This window comes from Panthera uncia, chromosome B4 (genome assembly GCF_023721935.1).
Source record: "Panthera uncia isolate 11264 chromosome B4, Puncia_PCG_1.0, whole genome shotgun sequence".
In the NCBI taxonomy this organism is placed as follows: Eukaryota; Metazoa; Chordata; class Mammalia; order Carnivora; family Felidae; genus Panthera; species Panthera uncia.
This window is the reverse complement of record NC_064809.1, coordinates 62,423,397-62,439,292: the sequence shown is the minus strand read 5'-3', so window position 1 is coordinate 62,439,292 and position 15,896 is coordinate 62,423,397. Positions and strand designations below refer to the sequence as shown.

At 36.5% G+C, this 15,896-nt stretch overlaps 1 long non-coding RNA gene across 3 annotated transcripts in view; it reads right to left on the bottom strand.

The window, feature by feature from the left end:
* Positions 1-8,741: 8,741 nt before the first annotated feature.
* Positions 8,742-15,896, bottom strand: part of LOC125918932 (uncharacterized) — a 93,736-nt gene continuing 86,581 nt past the window's right edge. For all 3 annotated transcript variants that reach the window (XR_007456620.1, XR_007456621.1, XR_007456622.1), the window contains 2 exons: positions 12,994-13,051; positions 8,742-8,978 (listed from right to left, as the gene is read on the bottom strand). This is a non-coding gene — a long non-coding RNA (uncharacterized LOC125918932). The remainder of the gene's footprint in view (positions 8,979-12,993; positions 13,052-15,896) is intronic.

Below are 15,896 nucleotides of genomic sequence, written 5' to 3'. Positions count from 1 at the left end.
AGCTGTAATCATCAAGACAGCATGGTCTTGGCACAAAAACAGACACATAGACCAATGGCATAGAATAGAAACCCCAGAACTAGACCCACAAAAGTATGGCCAACTAATCTTTGGCAAAGCAGGAAAGAATATCCAAAGGAAAAAAGAAAATCTCTTTAACAAATGGTGCTGGGAGAACTGGACAGCAACATGCAGAAGGTTGAAACTAGACCACTTTCTCACACCATTCACAAAAATAAACTCAAAATGGATGAAGGACCTGAATGTGAGACAGGAAGCCATCAAAACCCTAGAGGAGAAAGCAGGAAAAGACCTCTCTGACCTCTGCCACAGCAATTTCTTACTTGACCTCCCCAAAGGCAAGGGAATTAAAAGCAAAAATGAACTATTGGGACCTCATGAAGATAAAAAGTTTCTGCACAGCAAAGGAAACAATCAACAAAACTAAAAGGCAACCAACAGAATGCGAAAAGATATTTGCAAATGACATATCGGACAAAGGGCTAGTATCCAAAATCCATAAAGAACTCACCAAACTCCACACCCAAAAAACAAATAATCCAGTGAAGAAAAGGGCAGAAGACATGACTAGACACTTCTCTAAACAAGACATCCAGATGACCAACAGGCACATGAAAAGATGCTGAATGTCACTCCTAAACAGGGAAATACAAATCCAAACCACACTGAGATACCACCTCATGCTGGTGAGAGTGGCTAAAATGAACAAATCAGGAGACTATAGATGCTGGCGAGGATGTGGAGAAACGGGAACCCTCTTGCACTGTTGGTGGGAATGCAAATTGGTGCAGCCGCTCTGGAAAGCAGTGTGGAGGTTCCTCAAAAAATTAAAAATAGATCTATCCTATGACCCAGCAATAGCACTGCTAGGAATTTACTGAAGGGATACAGGAATGTTGATGCATAGGGGCACTTGTACCCCAATGTTTATAGTAGCACTCTCAACAATAGCCAAATTATGGAAAGAGCCTAAATGTCCAGCAACTGATGAATGGGTAAAGAAGTTGTGGTTTATATATACAATGGAATACTACTTGGCAATGAGAAAAAATGAAATCTGGACATTTGTAGCAACATGGATGAAACTGGAGAGTGTTATGCTAAGTGAAATAAGTCAGGCAGAGAAAGACAGACACCATATGTTTTCACTCTTATGTGGATCCTGAGAAACTTAACAGAAGTTAAGTGGGGGAGGGCAAGGGGGGAAAATGGTTACAGAGAGGGAAGGAGGCAAACCATAAGAGGCTCTTAACAACTGAGAATAAACTGAGGGTTGATGTGGGGTGGGAGGGAGGGGAAAGTGGGTGATGGGCATTGAGACACCTTTTGGGATGAGCACTGGGTGTTGTATGGAAACCAATTTGACAATAAATTTCATATTTTAAAAAAAAGGAATGTTAAAATTAATGTGCAAATGAAAGCAAAATTGGTTTGGGGTGGAGCAAGTGGGTTGTCCTCCACTTGAACAGACTCCATTTGCATATCCACAGGCAAGCATTATTTTGCAATGTTTTTAATGCTTTGATGTATTAATCAATATTATTTAACATTGCTAACAAACTTACAGAGTTATAAAATAGCTCTCTTAGAACCAGCTAACCAAAGAAAGTGAGCTATAGATAATGGGGTTTTCCACTGAAGCAAAATTTTTTCTAAGTGTAAAGGTTTGGAAGGATACACAAGAAATATCTTTGCCCTACCAAAGGTTGAGAAGTGCTTCATGTTTTCTTTAAGACAGTTGTATACAATGGGGCTCTTTTATAAAAATGTATTCATGTAGAGTTTGTTCTAAAAAAAAGGGAAGTATTTAAAAGTTGACTTGAGTGCTATATAATTTAAAGGATAAATGCACAGCTCTGTAGTCAGTAACTGGGTTTGAATCCCAGATTCATCACTTATAGCTGTTTGATCTTGAACAAGGCACTTAGCCTCTCTATGTCAGTTTCTTAAGCTACAAAAAGAAATAACATTAATGCCACCCTTCATGGGATTATCCTGAAGGTTAAATGAGAAAATATATTTAAGGTACAACTATTAAACATCAATATTATTGCCTATTATTATTATTATTAATTGCTATGAAACTAAAGTAATGTGGAAGGGTAGGATCTGAAAAAGGGTACTCTGAGACCAAAAAATTTTAGAATCACTCTCTGAAAACCATCTTCAGAAGGGACTTGATTTCAGACAATGTAAAGTTTAAATATATATTAGTAACTTTGGGGAAAGTTATGACTGGAACAGTTTGAAGTGTCTTGAATTAGCTACCTCATAGAATCATAGAAATTTAGAGCTGAAAGTAATCTTAGTCCATTTTTTTTCTTTGCAGGCTAGGAAACAATTATGGACATGTTACTTGCTTTGATGTCACAGAAAAATGGAAAGGATGGTAATGGGAAGGCCTGAAGAAATGAAGGAGATCAGAATATGCTACCCAAAATATGCCAAAATATGTATTATTTCAAACTGAAGTAAATTGAGAATCAACAGATGCAGAAAAAGTCATCTTGGAGATTCCCTTATCTGATTAAAAGCAGAAACTTCTGAAAAATGATGATAGCCGTAAATCCCCTTTCCAGGGGAGTTCTAAGGCCATGAAGATGGAAAGCTGGCATTGAGAGGCGTCTATACAAAGAAATCTTGCTAAAAAAGTCTTTATCTTCCATAAATTTCCCCACATATTTACCTTCTCTAAAAGCCTCCTTTCCTTTATCTAGTACTTTCTACAATATATTGACCTTTGTCAAAATGGTGTATAAGCTCTCCAGCTTGCCTTTTCAAGATTTCACTTCTTTTCTGTGAACTTGCTCTCATGCATGTAAAATTGAAAACGTTAACATCAATAAGAATTTTTATGCTTTTCCTTCTGTTTTCTTTCTTTGCCAATTTAATTTGCATACTGTAGCTACAGAAATTAAGAGGGTAGAGGAAAGTTTTTCTTCTTCCACAGAAATAACTGGCAGTAAGACCAGATGCCACAATAATCTTAAAGGCCGAGGAATGGGAAAACTATCTGTGAAAAAACCTGAACAGGGGCGCCTGGGTGGCTCAGTCGGTTGAGTGTCCGACTTCGGCTCAGGTCATGATCTCGCGGTCCTTGAGTTCAAGCCCCGCGTCGGGCTCTGTGCTGAATGCTCAGAGCCTGGAGCCTGTTTCGGATTCTGTGTCTCCCTCTCTTTCTGACCCTCCCCCGTTCATGCTCTGTCTCTCTCTGTCTCAAAAAATAAATAAACGTTAAAAAAAAAAATTAAAAAAAAAAAAAACCTGAACAGCCAAGTTCCCTGTTCACTTCTCAACTACCCCACCCAACACTTTACTCTGATAAGCCATTTCCTATCTCTCTTCTCTTCTTTTTCCTTTCTCTTTGGCCTCACCTTGGAACAGACTTAAAATCAACCAAAGTTTAATGACTTTCTAACAGAGACACTATGTTTTTTTCGAACATTTACTTCTTTGTCTTCTGATATGTAGCACAAATAGAATCCTTCCTTCAAAACCAAGCCAGTAAATAAAACAATAACTGACTTTAACCAATTTTAGACATATTTGGAGGATAATCTTTTTCTCTACTGACTTAGGTCTTATAGCCGTGGACCTGCAAATTAATTAATAATAGACAGATTAACAGAAGAAAACACATTTTATTCATACACCTGTAGGAGCATTCAGATGAAGAAGCTCCTTGAATAGCTAGGGATAAGGGTTTACATACCAATTTAATAAGGGAATGGGATAAGAGAGAGTTTCAAAGAGCAAATGGACTTTAATGGAAACAAATGGAAGGTAAGACAGTTTGTGATAATGTTTGTTTATGTAATTTCTCATCCCCCTGTGAGCAGTCAGTCTTCTCTCTAGAAGTGAGGCTTTCCTGAAGAGGGAATTTATGGCAGCTTCACTCTCTGACTATTAGTCAGATAAGGGAAACTCTGAAAAGACTTCTTTCTCATCTGCTATATCTCAAATGTCTTCAGTTTAATCTTCATACCAACTCTGGGGATCTGAGTGGGTCTCCACAGAGAACTGTCTGATGTAAAGGTAAAGAAAGGCACTTCAAAGGAAATCACAGAAATTTAACAAATGTACGTATACATACAAAATTTCAGGCGACAACATTAAAACTTATTTTTTAGAAAAAATAATTAATATGAAAAATATAGTGATAATTATACTATAAGTTTCTATGAAAAGGGCTGCTGAACTCTGAATATTAAAGTCAGTGGCTGGTGTTATGAAGGGAAAGATAGGATAAAACAGGCAGAGAGGGAAAGGTTAGGACCTGAGGACCCTGGATGGGGGAAAAACACATATTTTGGAACAATACTGGGAGTGGCTGACCACAGCAAACCCCCTCAGGTGTAAGGTTCCTCTTAGGAATGTAACAGACACCATTTACTCCCCCTCAGGTTCCCCTCAGGAATTTGACAAACAAAATACCTAACTAAAATAAGCAAACCATAAAACTTATGTTATATGAAGGACAGTATGACCATAGTCTGACTCCTCACATAATGGAATTGAGCCAATCAGGAATGGACAACCCAGCACCTAGAGGTATCCAGTCAATAAGGGTAGAACCTGAGAAGGATCAAGGGGGAAGGTAGGGGGCCAACCAAAACCCTAGAAAACAAAGTCCTTTGTCTATAGTTGGGGGTATTCACTTTCGAATGCCCCCTCTCTGTAAAGAGAGCTTTCATACCATTCTTACTTTCTGATCTTATACTCTAATAAACCTTTGCCCGCTGCTCATTTTATTCTGTGTCCACCTCTTCTTCATTCTTCGAAGCAATCAATGAACCCTGGGCCCTGAGATAAAGAATCCTAAAACAGTGTGTTTAAAGAGCACAGAGCACATGTAATAATGACTTCCATACAACTGAACTTCCTATTCTACAGTGTGTAGTAAGTAGATAATTCAGTAGGTACCAAAACATTTAATTTCATTCAAATTTGTCACTTGTGATCCTAGGATAGGGGAGTAATGAGCACCTTGATATCCTGGGGATATGTCAGAAGTACCAATGTTTTGTGAGATTATTGAATATTTCATTTTTCCTCCATTGTGGTCACCCTAATGTTTAGTGCTACACTTTCCACACCTCTATTTTGTGAGTTTATTCCATATCTCAGTAATATGACATTTTCCAATCTTAGGTACTGGGGCAATCTGATTATTCGGTGGTGTATAGTAGAACCACCAACCTACTCTCACAATATGTTTTTATTTGGCAATTGGCTGTCCCGAAACCCAGTGATTTAGGTTAAGTTTGTGGCGTCATCAAGGCATACCTTCTGTCCTGACTTGCCCTGATCTCTCAAAGTCCCAGTGACTTTCTGAGGATTCTTTTTGGTAGATCCAAATCTATGTATTCCACTCAACAAATATGAGTTAAGCATTTATTATTTGCTAAGCAAGTTCCAGACGTCTGGAAACATGAGAAAGAATATAATACATATGGGTTTTCATGGATCTCAGCCTAGTAAAAAAGAAAGACATATAAACAAAATCTTGAAATATAATGCAATACATGTTATAATAAAAGTGAGTACAAGAGAAACTTCTTTAAATGACTTCTTAACCTACTCCGTGAATTAACCAATGCTCATGGTTCCTTTAGTAAGACTAAAAGAGGACTTGAACTACCTCCATTTTTACCTCCATCTGTACTTTCTAATTCATTAAGTTCTACTTTCCAGCTTATCTCTGAAGCAAAAAACAAACAAACAAACAAACAAACACAAAAAAACAAAAACCTACTCCCTCAAGCAATAGCAACTGCCCCAAGCCAGCAAGACCTCTGTAGTTGACTCCAAGACAACAATCAACCTGACCTTAATGCCTACCTGCAGGTACCCACCTACCTTCATCCCACATTTTCCTTATATAAACCTAGAAGTATTTTCAGCATTTCCGAGACAGTCTTTGAGAAGTTAGTCCATTGTCTTCCTGGTTTTGGCTTCACTGAAATAAATTTCTTGTGTTACTGACGCGCTTTGAAGTGCTGGTATGTGGAGCTGATGGCTAAGAAAGAATTCCTGAGGTGGTTTTGGCACAAAAAAAGGTGGTTTTATTAAAGCATGGGGACAGGACTCAGGGGCAGAAAGAGCTGCACTGGGGTTGTGAGGAGTGACTGATCATATACTTGGGAATTGGGGGAGGTAAAAACAAGGGAAGTTTCCAAAAGGGCTTTCATATGCTAAAGAAGACTCACAAGATTCTAGAGGCCTGGTTATTGTCAAGCTAAGGCTGTTTTTCCCTCAAGCACATAGCATTAACATTAAGAGAGTTGGGAGTTCCTGGAAGAATGTCATACTCTGTCTATCTCAAGGATCTGTAAATGGTTGGGTTATATGTAGATTTAATATTATCTACAGTTCTTTCTGCCTTTGTTTCCCACATCATTATCACCTCTCTCTCTCTCTCTCTCTCTCTCTCCCTCTGCCTTTGGATATTGTCAGTGGTGACTGGTTGAACCTGTTTCGTTTGGAACCTGTTTTGTTTGTGGAGTCAGGTGCTTTTGCATTCCTGCACCCCAGTTGAGAAACATGGCTGATAGTTATAGCAGTTTGAACACTTTCAACCAGTGGGTTCATGTCTACAAACACAATCACTTCTACTTTTAAACAGTCATATTGCATTCTTACTAATAATCAGACATTCAAGAAGAACAAAAGAGTGAAACTTGCTCAACTTCTATTTATTATAGAGATATAGTAATTAAAACAATGTGTGGTGTGTGGGGGTGGGAGAATTTTGATGTATGGAAGTGAAGCATGGTAAATCAGTGGGGAAAAGAGGGACTATTCAAGTAATTGAGCTGGATAAATAATTATCCATAAAAAAAAAAAAGGAGTTGGAGCACTAATTCACACCATGATAAAAATCAACCATAGAGAGATTAAGGGCTTGAAAATCAAAAGTAAAATTCTAAAACTTTTAGTAGAAAATATGGATAAGTATGTTTCTGGCTTTGGCGTAAATAAGTTCTTAAGACACAAACAAATATTAAACCTAGAGGGCATGAAAAGTCTGCCCATATAAAATTCAGAATGTGGGGCCACCTGGGTGGCTCAGTCAGTTAAGTGTCTGACTTTTGGTTTCAGCTCAAGTCATGATCTCACAATTTTGTGAGTTTGACCCCTGCATCTGGCTCTGTGCTGGCAGCACAAAGCCTGCTTGGGATTCTCTCTCTCCCTCTCTCTCTGCCCTTCCTCTGGTCATGGTATCTCTATCTGTCTTGAAATAAATAAATAAAGTTAAAAAAATTTTTTTAAATTCATAATGTGTATTCATCAAAAACACCTTAAATAAAATGCAAAGTCAAGACATAAACTCAAAGAATATACATTCAACATACATAAGTGATCAAAGGATTAGTATCAAGACTATAAAAAGAACAACTATAAATGAAGGAAGGACCAACTCACTAGAAATAAACTGGACAAAGATCAAGAACAGGTTTATACCCAAAGAAATACCAGTTCAATAAAAATGAAGAGATATTCGACTTCAACAGTAATCAGGACCACAATCAAGACCATAATGGCATGCCATTTTCTACCAATCTGACTGCCAAATATAATGTCAAATATTGGAGAGGATATAAGTCAACAGATGTCTTAAACATAGAAAGGATAGAAGTCGATTTAGGCATTTTTGAGAGAAGTAACTCTACTCCCAGCTATATACCTAAAAGAATTATATATACCAGGACCCAAGTACAGGAATGCTTGCTATATTATTGCTTATCAGAGTAAAAACAAACACACAAAGCACCTAAATGCTCTTCAACAAGATAATGAATAGATAGAAAATATCATATAGTGGTGAAAATGAATAAATAAAATTGTACATATCAGGGCACCTGGGTGGTTCAGTCTCTTGATCTCGGCTGAGGTCATGATCTCATGGTTCATGAGTTTGAGCCCCACATTGGCTCTGTGCTGATGGCCTGGAACCTGCTTGGGATTCTGTCTCTCCTTCTCTCTACCCTCGGAGTGCACACATGCACCTGCACACTCTCTCTCTCTCTCAAAATAAATAAATAAACTTAAAAAAAAAAAAAACTTTAAAAAATGATAAATTTAAAAAATTGCACACATGAATATGGAAGAATCCTAGTAATGTTCCATTTGAATGAAAAAGCTGAGACTGAAAACATTACATACAACATGATATACATTTGTTAAAATTGATAAATTATAGAAGTTAAACAGCATATTTTGGGGCATCTCTCTCTCTCTCTCTATATATATATATATACACACACGTGTGTATATACATGTGTATATATATTCACACGTGTATATATATTGACAAAAACAACTTTAAATGATAAAGGGATACAATCAGACAAATGAATGTGAAATACTTTACAAGAAAAGTGTCTTGTATGGTCTTAAAGGATTAAACTAAATACTGCAGGGAGTAGAAAGTCATTTAAAGATAAGCAGAGGATAAACACTTTTAAATTTTCACTAAAAACTGGTAACTGTATGCAAATATATAGAGACAAATATATTTTACAAATATATAGAGACAAAAACCTCCCTGGTTAAAGTACAAGCATACCTCAGAAGTATTGTGGCTTTAGTTTTAGACTGTAACAATAACATGAATCAAATGAATTTTTTGGTTTCCTAGTACATATAAAGTTATATTTACATTATGCTACACCCCATTAAATGTGTAATAGCTTTGTGTCTAAAAAATGTACATGACATCAATAAAAAATACTTTATTGCTAAAAAATGCTAACCAACACTGAGATTTCAGTTATCACTTATCACAGATCACCACAACAAATACAGTAACAATAAAAAAGTTTGAAAGATTGTGAAAATTACCAAAATGTGACACAGAGACACAACATGAACAACTGCTACTGGAACAATGGCACCAATAGACTTGCTTGACTCAAAACTTGATGCAAAACTTCCATTTGTATAAAACGCAGTATCTGCAAAGCACAATAAAATGAGGTATGCCTGAATTAAACACAATTAAAGTATACAAATATATGCATGCACATTATTGAATATTTGACTATAATTGTGAAATATTGGAAATAACCTAAATGCCCATACATGGGAGAGTGGTTGAATCAACCATTGCCACATCCGCAAGATGGAGGACTATGCAACTGTACAAAAGAATGAGCAAGATCTCTATAAACCAGTATGGAGAGATTTCTAAAACATGTAGTTAAGTGACAAAAAGTCCGAAAGAATATCTATAGTATGCTCCCCTTAAAGTGAGAAAGAAGGGTATATAAGAAAACACACACATATCTGCTCCTTGACCAAAACAAATATAAGGAGGATGAACAAGAATCTAGACAAACTGGTTATAGGGGAGAAGTAGGAAGAGGTATAAGTAAATGAGGAGAATGAGACTATGTTAACACCGATGAAGAGGAAGTAAGAGAGCTAGGAGCATGACACTGGAGCCAGATGCCTAATCTTGGGCTCCAGCACCTACAATAGCAATGCATTGGTCTGGAACAGTACATCACACAAAGCAAATGCTCAACTAATGCTACTTATTACTAAATTTATCCCTAAATATTTTACAGTCTTTGTCAACTACTGGGACTAGACTATTTGCCCACTTTAATTTCTAGAAGTTTATTTCTGGAATTGTGAAAACATTGATTTTTGCAGCTTTTGTATATTTATCCTGAATCCAACTACCATATTAATACTTTCATTGATTCCAGTAGGTTTGTTTGTTTGTTTGTTTGTTTGTTTCTTACTAGAATCTTTGGGATCTCCAGGCATAAATCTTATAATCAGCCCAAACAGATCATTTTATCTTTTCTTTTCAGGCATATATGCCAGTTTCTTCACTTTTTAAAATCTTACTGAATTTATTAGATGATTTAAGATAATAAAAATTACAGTGATAGATAGCATCCCTATCTAGTTCTAAACTTTAATATTTCACCATTTAAAACAGGAAAAAGATAAAAATAATTTAAAGGAAAAGATCAATCAATTATATTATATTATAATTTTAAAACTCTGCTCACCAAAAAAACCCCATAAAGAAAATGAAAAATCAACCTACTAGCTGGAAGAAGATACTTGGCATGCACATATAATCCCAACAAAGGATCAGAAGGATTAGAATCCAGAAAATGTAAATAAGTAAAAAATACCTAACAACTCATGAGAAAAATGGAGGAAAGGTGTAGGGGGATGTTTTGACTTTGAGGGACAATAAATCATGCAAAAGTCTAGGAAAGCCAATGAAAGATAAGGGCTATCTTATTTTAGTAAGGGGTTTGTTTATGTAACCTCATCTTGGTGCTAGCTCTTCATCTCCATTGACAAGAGTTATTTTCCTCTTCCTGGTACAGGAGAAGTGGGGACACTTTCATAATGGGAAATTTACGCCATGCTTTTAGGCAGTAAAGGGAAGGGCAGAGAACTGTTCCTGTATCTGTTGGTTTTCAGTTGCCTTTAGCTCAAAATATCTCTTATGCCAAACTGACATATTTTAGGGTGGCATATCCTGAACATCTTTGAAGGCATATAGACATGTCACAAATTAACAGCCAATAAGAAAATGAAAAGAAGCACAATCTCACTAGTAATCTGAGCAAGGTAAATTAAAACCGTAATGTAACATAATTTTGTACCTACCATATTGAAAAAAAAAAAAAGTAAGCACTGCCAAGGATGTGGAGCAATAAGCAATATTATACACTGCTGATGGGAGTCTGAATTGGTGTGTTCACTTTGAAATCAATTTGGCATCATCTGGAAAAGCTGTAATGGATGTGCCCTATGACTCAGCATTTCTACTTCCTGGCCATGTTCCCTGGAGATACTCTTGCATGTGGGCACAAGAAGACTATGAAAACGCTCATAGCAGGATTGCATATAATGGCAAAACATTAGAAACTGCCCATATGTCCTCAAATAGAATGAAAAAAAAGTACAATATGATGATATAATAGAATATTCACATTACTGAAAATAAACTACAGCTACATGAGTTAAAACACTCTATACATTTCATAGACATAATGTTAAGCAAGCTTCCTGTATATACACACAGTTGATTCTACTTATATATGTTTTTAGGATACATACATATTTGGTTAACTATGAAGAAAATCAGGAGAATGAGGAAAACCATAATCAGGATGGAAATACTTTCAGGCAAAATGCAATGGGATCCAGAAGGAGCCCATTCTGTATTTCTTAAAACCGAGTATTTTTTAAAGTGGGTGGTGGGTGCATTGGTATTCATTTGTCTGTTCGTTCTCCGTAACATTGGCTATTAAACCCAGCTGCACATTGGGATCAGCAATGGAACTTTTAAGACACTGATACCCAGTTCCTACCTCAGGGATTCTTATTTAAGTAGTATGGGATCTGGAAAATATTATCCTAATGGAAACCTTATATTTTTCTTAAAATGTGTCACTGAAGATAATTGGTCTCATTCTTGATTTTTTTTTTTAATTTTATTTTGAAGTAATTTTAGATACCACAAAGCTAAAATAGCACAGAGTTCCCATATATTTTTTACTCAGCTTCCTCTAAAGGTAACACCTTATATAACTATAGTAGAATGATCAAATCCAGGAAATCAACATTGATAAAATACTATGAACTATAATATAGCCCTTATTCAAATATTGCTAGCATACCCACTGATGTCCTTTCTGTGGTCCAGGATTTCATCCAGGATCCCACATTTTGTTTAGCTATCATATCTTCTTAGTCTGTTCTAATCTGTGACAGTTGCCCAGCTTTTCTTCGTTTTTCACAACTTTAATACTTCTGAGAGTGCTGAATTGGTTATTTTGTAAACTCAGTTTGGTATGTCTGATATCTCTCATAATTAGACTGAGGTGATATATTTTTGGCAAGAATACCACAAAAGTTATGTCCTTCTTGGTGCATTACATGAGGGACTCCATAATGTCAAAATCTCTCATTACTGGTGATGTTAACTCAGATCACTTGATTAAGGTGATGTCTACCAATTCATCATGTTATCAAGCCTCTCTTTTTTCACTCTCAAAAAACTCATATATTATGAAGGATGCCTGACTATCACTCTAATGCACCAATAAAGAAGTGCTGGACCAAAATACGTAGCCATACAGATATGCAAGACACACACACATGCTAAATGAAAGATATATAAACCCCACTGCATTAGTCAATTATTATCACAATAATGCTGCCTAACACTCCTCCCTAAAATTCAGAGATTTATAACAAGCTTATGAGTCTGCATGGGCTGGAGCAATTTTGCCTTAAGCTGTAGGTTGCCTGGTCTTGGCTCTGTGCTTCTACTTGGGTTCAGGTCTGTTTTACATGTTTCCTCAGTCTCTTTGGACCAGCATGGGTGCATGTCCTTCTTATAAAGAGATCACAGGAGCACACAGGGATGGTGTTATCTCTTGGAACAAGAACTGTCACACTGTCCCTTCAACTCACTTTATTAGTCAAAATAACTTTCAGATAATATAACCCATCTCTAGTGGGAAGAATTGCAAAGTCACACAGCAAAGAATGTAAAGGTAAAATTCAGGTACATGGAGGCATACAAAGAACTAAGAATAATGATCCCATCTACCTTACTGACTCTATGATTTTTTTTTTTAAGTGGCATGATGTTCAACATACAATATTAGCCTGAACTAATTAGAGAAGATACATGTTAAATGTTTCTTCTGGATTAAATCATTACTATAGTTACTAGTAGTAAATAAGTTATGATAAAGAAGTAAATACATTGTGCTTTTTAAGAAGTAACTATTAACCATGGTATGAAAACAATTTTTCAGTAAATTGAAACATAATTAAAGATGGAACTAAGGGGCTATGACTGGATTGTAAGATTACCAAAATAACCCTCATATAATTAAATAGTGTTTGCATAATTCAGCCATCTCTTCCCTTCTCTCCATTGTACCAAGATAGTTAATATTAACTTGTGGGTGTTCTTACCTTTTCTTATTTGTGCCTAAAATGGTGTTGAAAAATAACTTCCTCAGCTACTTCTAACCTGTTTCAAAGAACATAATTTTGGACATAGTGTAAGTACTGGTCTTTTAAAATAAAAATATGTATAACTTAATGCATCTAATGTTATCTAAATAAAATAGGATTTTGATATACACCATAGTCATCAAAAGCAAAGAAGAAGAAAGAGGAGAAGGAGGAAGAGGACAAGGAGGAGGAAGAGGAGGAGGAAGAGGAGGAGGAGGAGGAGAAGGAGGAGGAGAAGGGGAAGAAGAAGAAGGAGAAGAAGGAGGAGGAGGAGATCTTCTTTAATGGACAGACATTTCATGTAATTTCTCTTTCCTCTTTGAACACATATTTCCATTCCTTTACCCCACAAAATTTTATTCTAATATAACATATGTTTAAAAGTAATTTATTTATCATCCTATCATATTTTTCTGAGTAAAAGTAATTTATTCATCATCCTGTCATATTTTTCTGAGCAAAAATATGTATATAAATTGAAATTTAACTTTTTATTTTCTATGATCTTAAAGTTCTAAGTGTTAAATGTTTCTTCTGGATTAAATCATTACTATAGTTACTAGTAATAAATAAGTGATGATAAAAAAAATAAATACATTGTGCTTTTTAAGAAATAATTCTGCCGGAAGCCGAGCTATCCAACCAGCCTGATGGCAGGGCCCAGGCGGTGGACGCATCGGGACTGCAGGGCAGCCCAACGACAGTGAAGCTTCTTGTACTCCCGCTTTTATGTAGTTTGGCTTTAATAAAAGTACCTGGGGAATTGTCTGTTGGGGAATTGTCTGTTGGGGAATTGCCCTCACCAGGCCCCCTGGGCAAAGAACCATTGGGGAAAGAAAATAAGGTTCCTCAAGGAAATTGTGCAGCCCTACATTAGCCCTTGCCACCCCCTATAAAGATTCCTCTACCTAAAGGAAGGATAGCCTCATACATTTGCCAGCAAAGAAGGAATAAATGGATTTGAAAGCCCCACTCCGGCGACAAAGGAGTGTATCTACGGGCACAAATTACTCCAAGCCCTAGGCCCACTTGGCCCCCAGGAGGCATTCCAGATGATGACTGAACCTAGTCGGTTAAGGTACAGAATGGTCCATTAGTTCCTAGGTGCATTGTCTCTCTGGGAATGCATAAGGCGTGGGTTCCTAAGGCCCTCTCGGCCCCCTCCTGGCACCTCGGACCGAGGCGAACACTTTTGTTCCTCAAGCCACAAGTGGTTCAGGGAAACAACCAAGAGGTCATGTCCCTGTAACTGTTCCACTTGAGGTGTTGAGAGATAGATGAACTTTCATGAAAACGGCAAAGCAAATGCTCTATAGATTGTAGATAAACATAGATACATAATGAAAATAATGTAAGAAATTAATCAATAAGCAAAGGGCAGGAGGGAACGTTATGAGAAAATAACCATGTTATTCCTTAAAGGGTGGTTACACATAGGAACATTTTTAGAATTAGGTAATGCTAGAAAACGTAGATGATGTATGCTTGCTCACAAATATAATGCCACGTTTGCCACAATAAAGCGGCCAGTTCAACACACTGCTGTTGTCTGTGTCCATTTTTATTTTTGTTTTATTTTTTTTTTTAACTTTTTCACCAACGCCGTTCATCCTTTGGGAACCCCTGGACCTGCTGGAGCTGGACTCAGGCATAATTCTTAAACATTGTATGAAAAAAATTGTCAGTAAATTGAAACTTGTTCTAGGCCCAGGAACACCTGGGGAAACTGACCCTGAATTTACCTTCTTGCAACATTAATTCTGGGAATGTTAAGATAAATATGGAATGGGGTACAGACTGCTTTTTCCACATGAAATGCATCTGGTTGTCCAGATTATTTGTCGTATAACCTATCGTTGATAAGATTCAACTGCCCTGAAGAATGTTAGTAAATTATACACACCTTGAGAGACAATATGACAAATAGGGTATAAAAAGTCAAGGAGCAGACAGTCGAATACCTTCCCCAGACCAAGGTTGTCCACCCCACTTTACCTTCATCCCATACAATTTAGTATGACCCATGAAATTGGAGGTCTTGGAACCTGGCTGTGTCTGGGATATTGCAAAACTTTTTGCTAAAAGTGATGCTTGCTTGCCCGTTGAAGTATCCGTCCTGTTTCCTTTGAGTAAGATAAATAAACTGGCATTAGAAACACATTATGTTTTGTTAATCTTTCCATTAGTCCATATTTGTATCTGAAGTGACAAGTGATGTGAGGATCCCTAACTCCACATGGCAAAACTTTTATATAGTAAGAAATTAGACAGGGGATGAAGAATTTTGGTTATGTCAAATAACAAAGGAAACAATCAATAAAATGTAGCGGAATGGGAGAAATATTTGCAAACCATCTATCTGCTATAGGGTAAAAATCCAAAATTTAAGGAAATTCCTGCAGCTCAATAGTAAAAATAACCCAATTTTTAAAAATAGGCAAAGGAATTGAATAGACATTTCTCCAAAGAAGACAAATAGCTAACAAATATATGAAAAGGTGCACACATCATTAATCATCAGAAAATGCAAATTAAAACCACAATGAGATATCATCTCACAACTCTTAGGATGGCTTTATTAAAAAAAAAAAAAGTAACGTTGGAGAGGATACACAAAAGTTGGAATCCTAGTGCACTACTGGTGGGAATATAAATTGGAACAGTCATTATGGGAAACAGTAGGGAGGTCTTCAAATCACTAAAAATAGAGCTACCGCATGGTCTAACAATCAGACTCCTGGGTATACATCCAAAGGAATTGAAATCAGGATCTCAAAAGAAATATCTGCACTGCCATATTCATTGCAGCATTATTCACAATATCAAAGACATGGAAGCAACCTAAATGCCCATCAACTGAT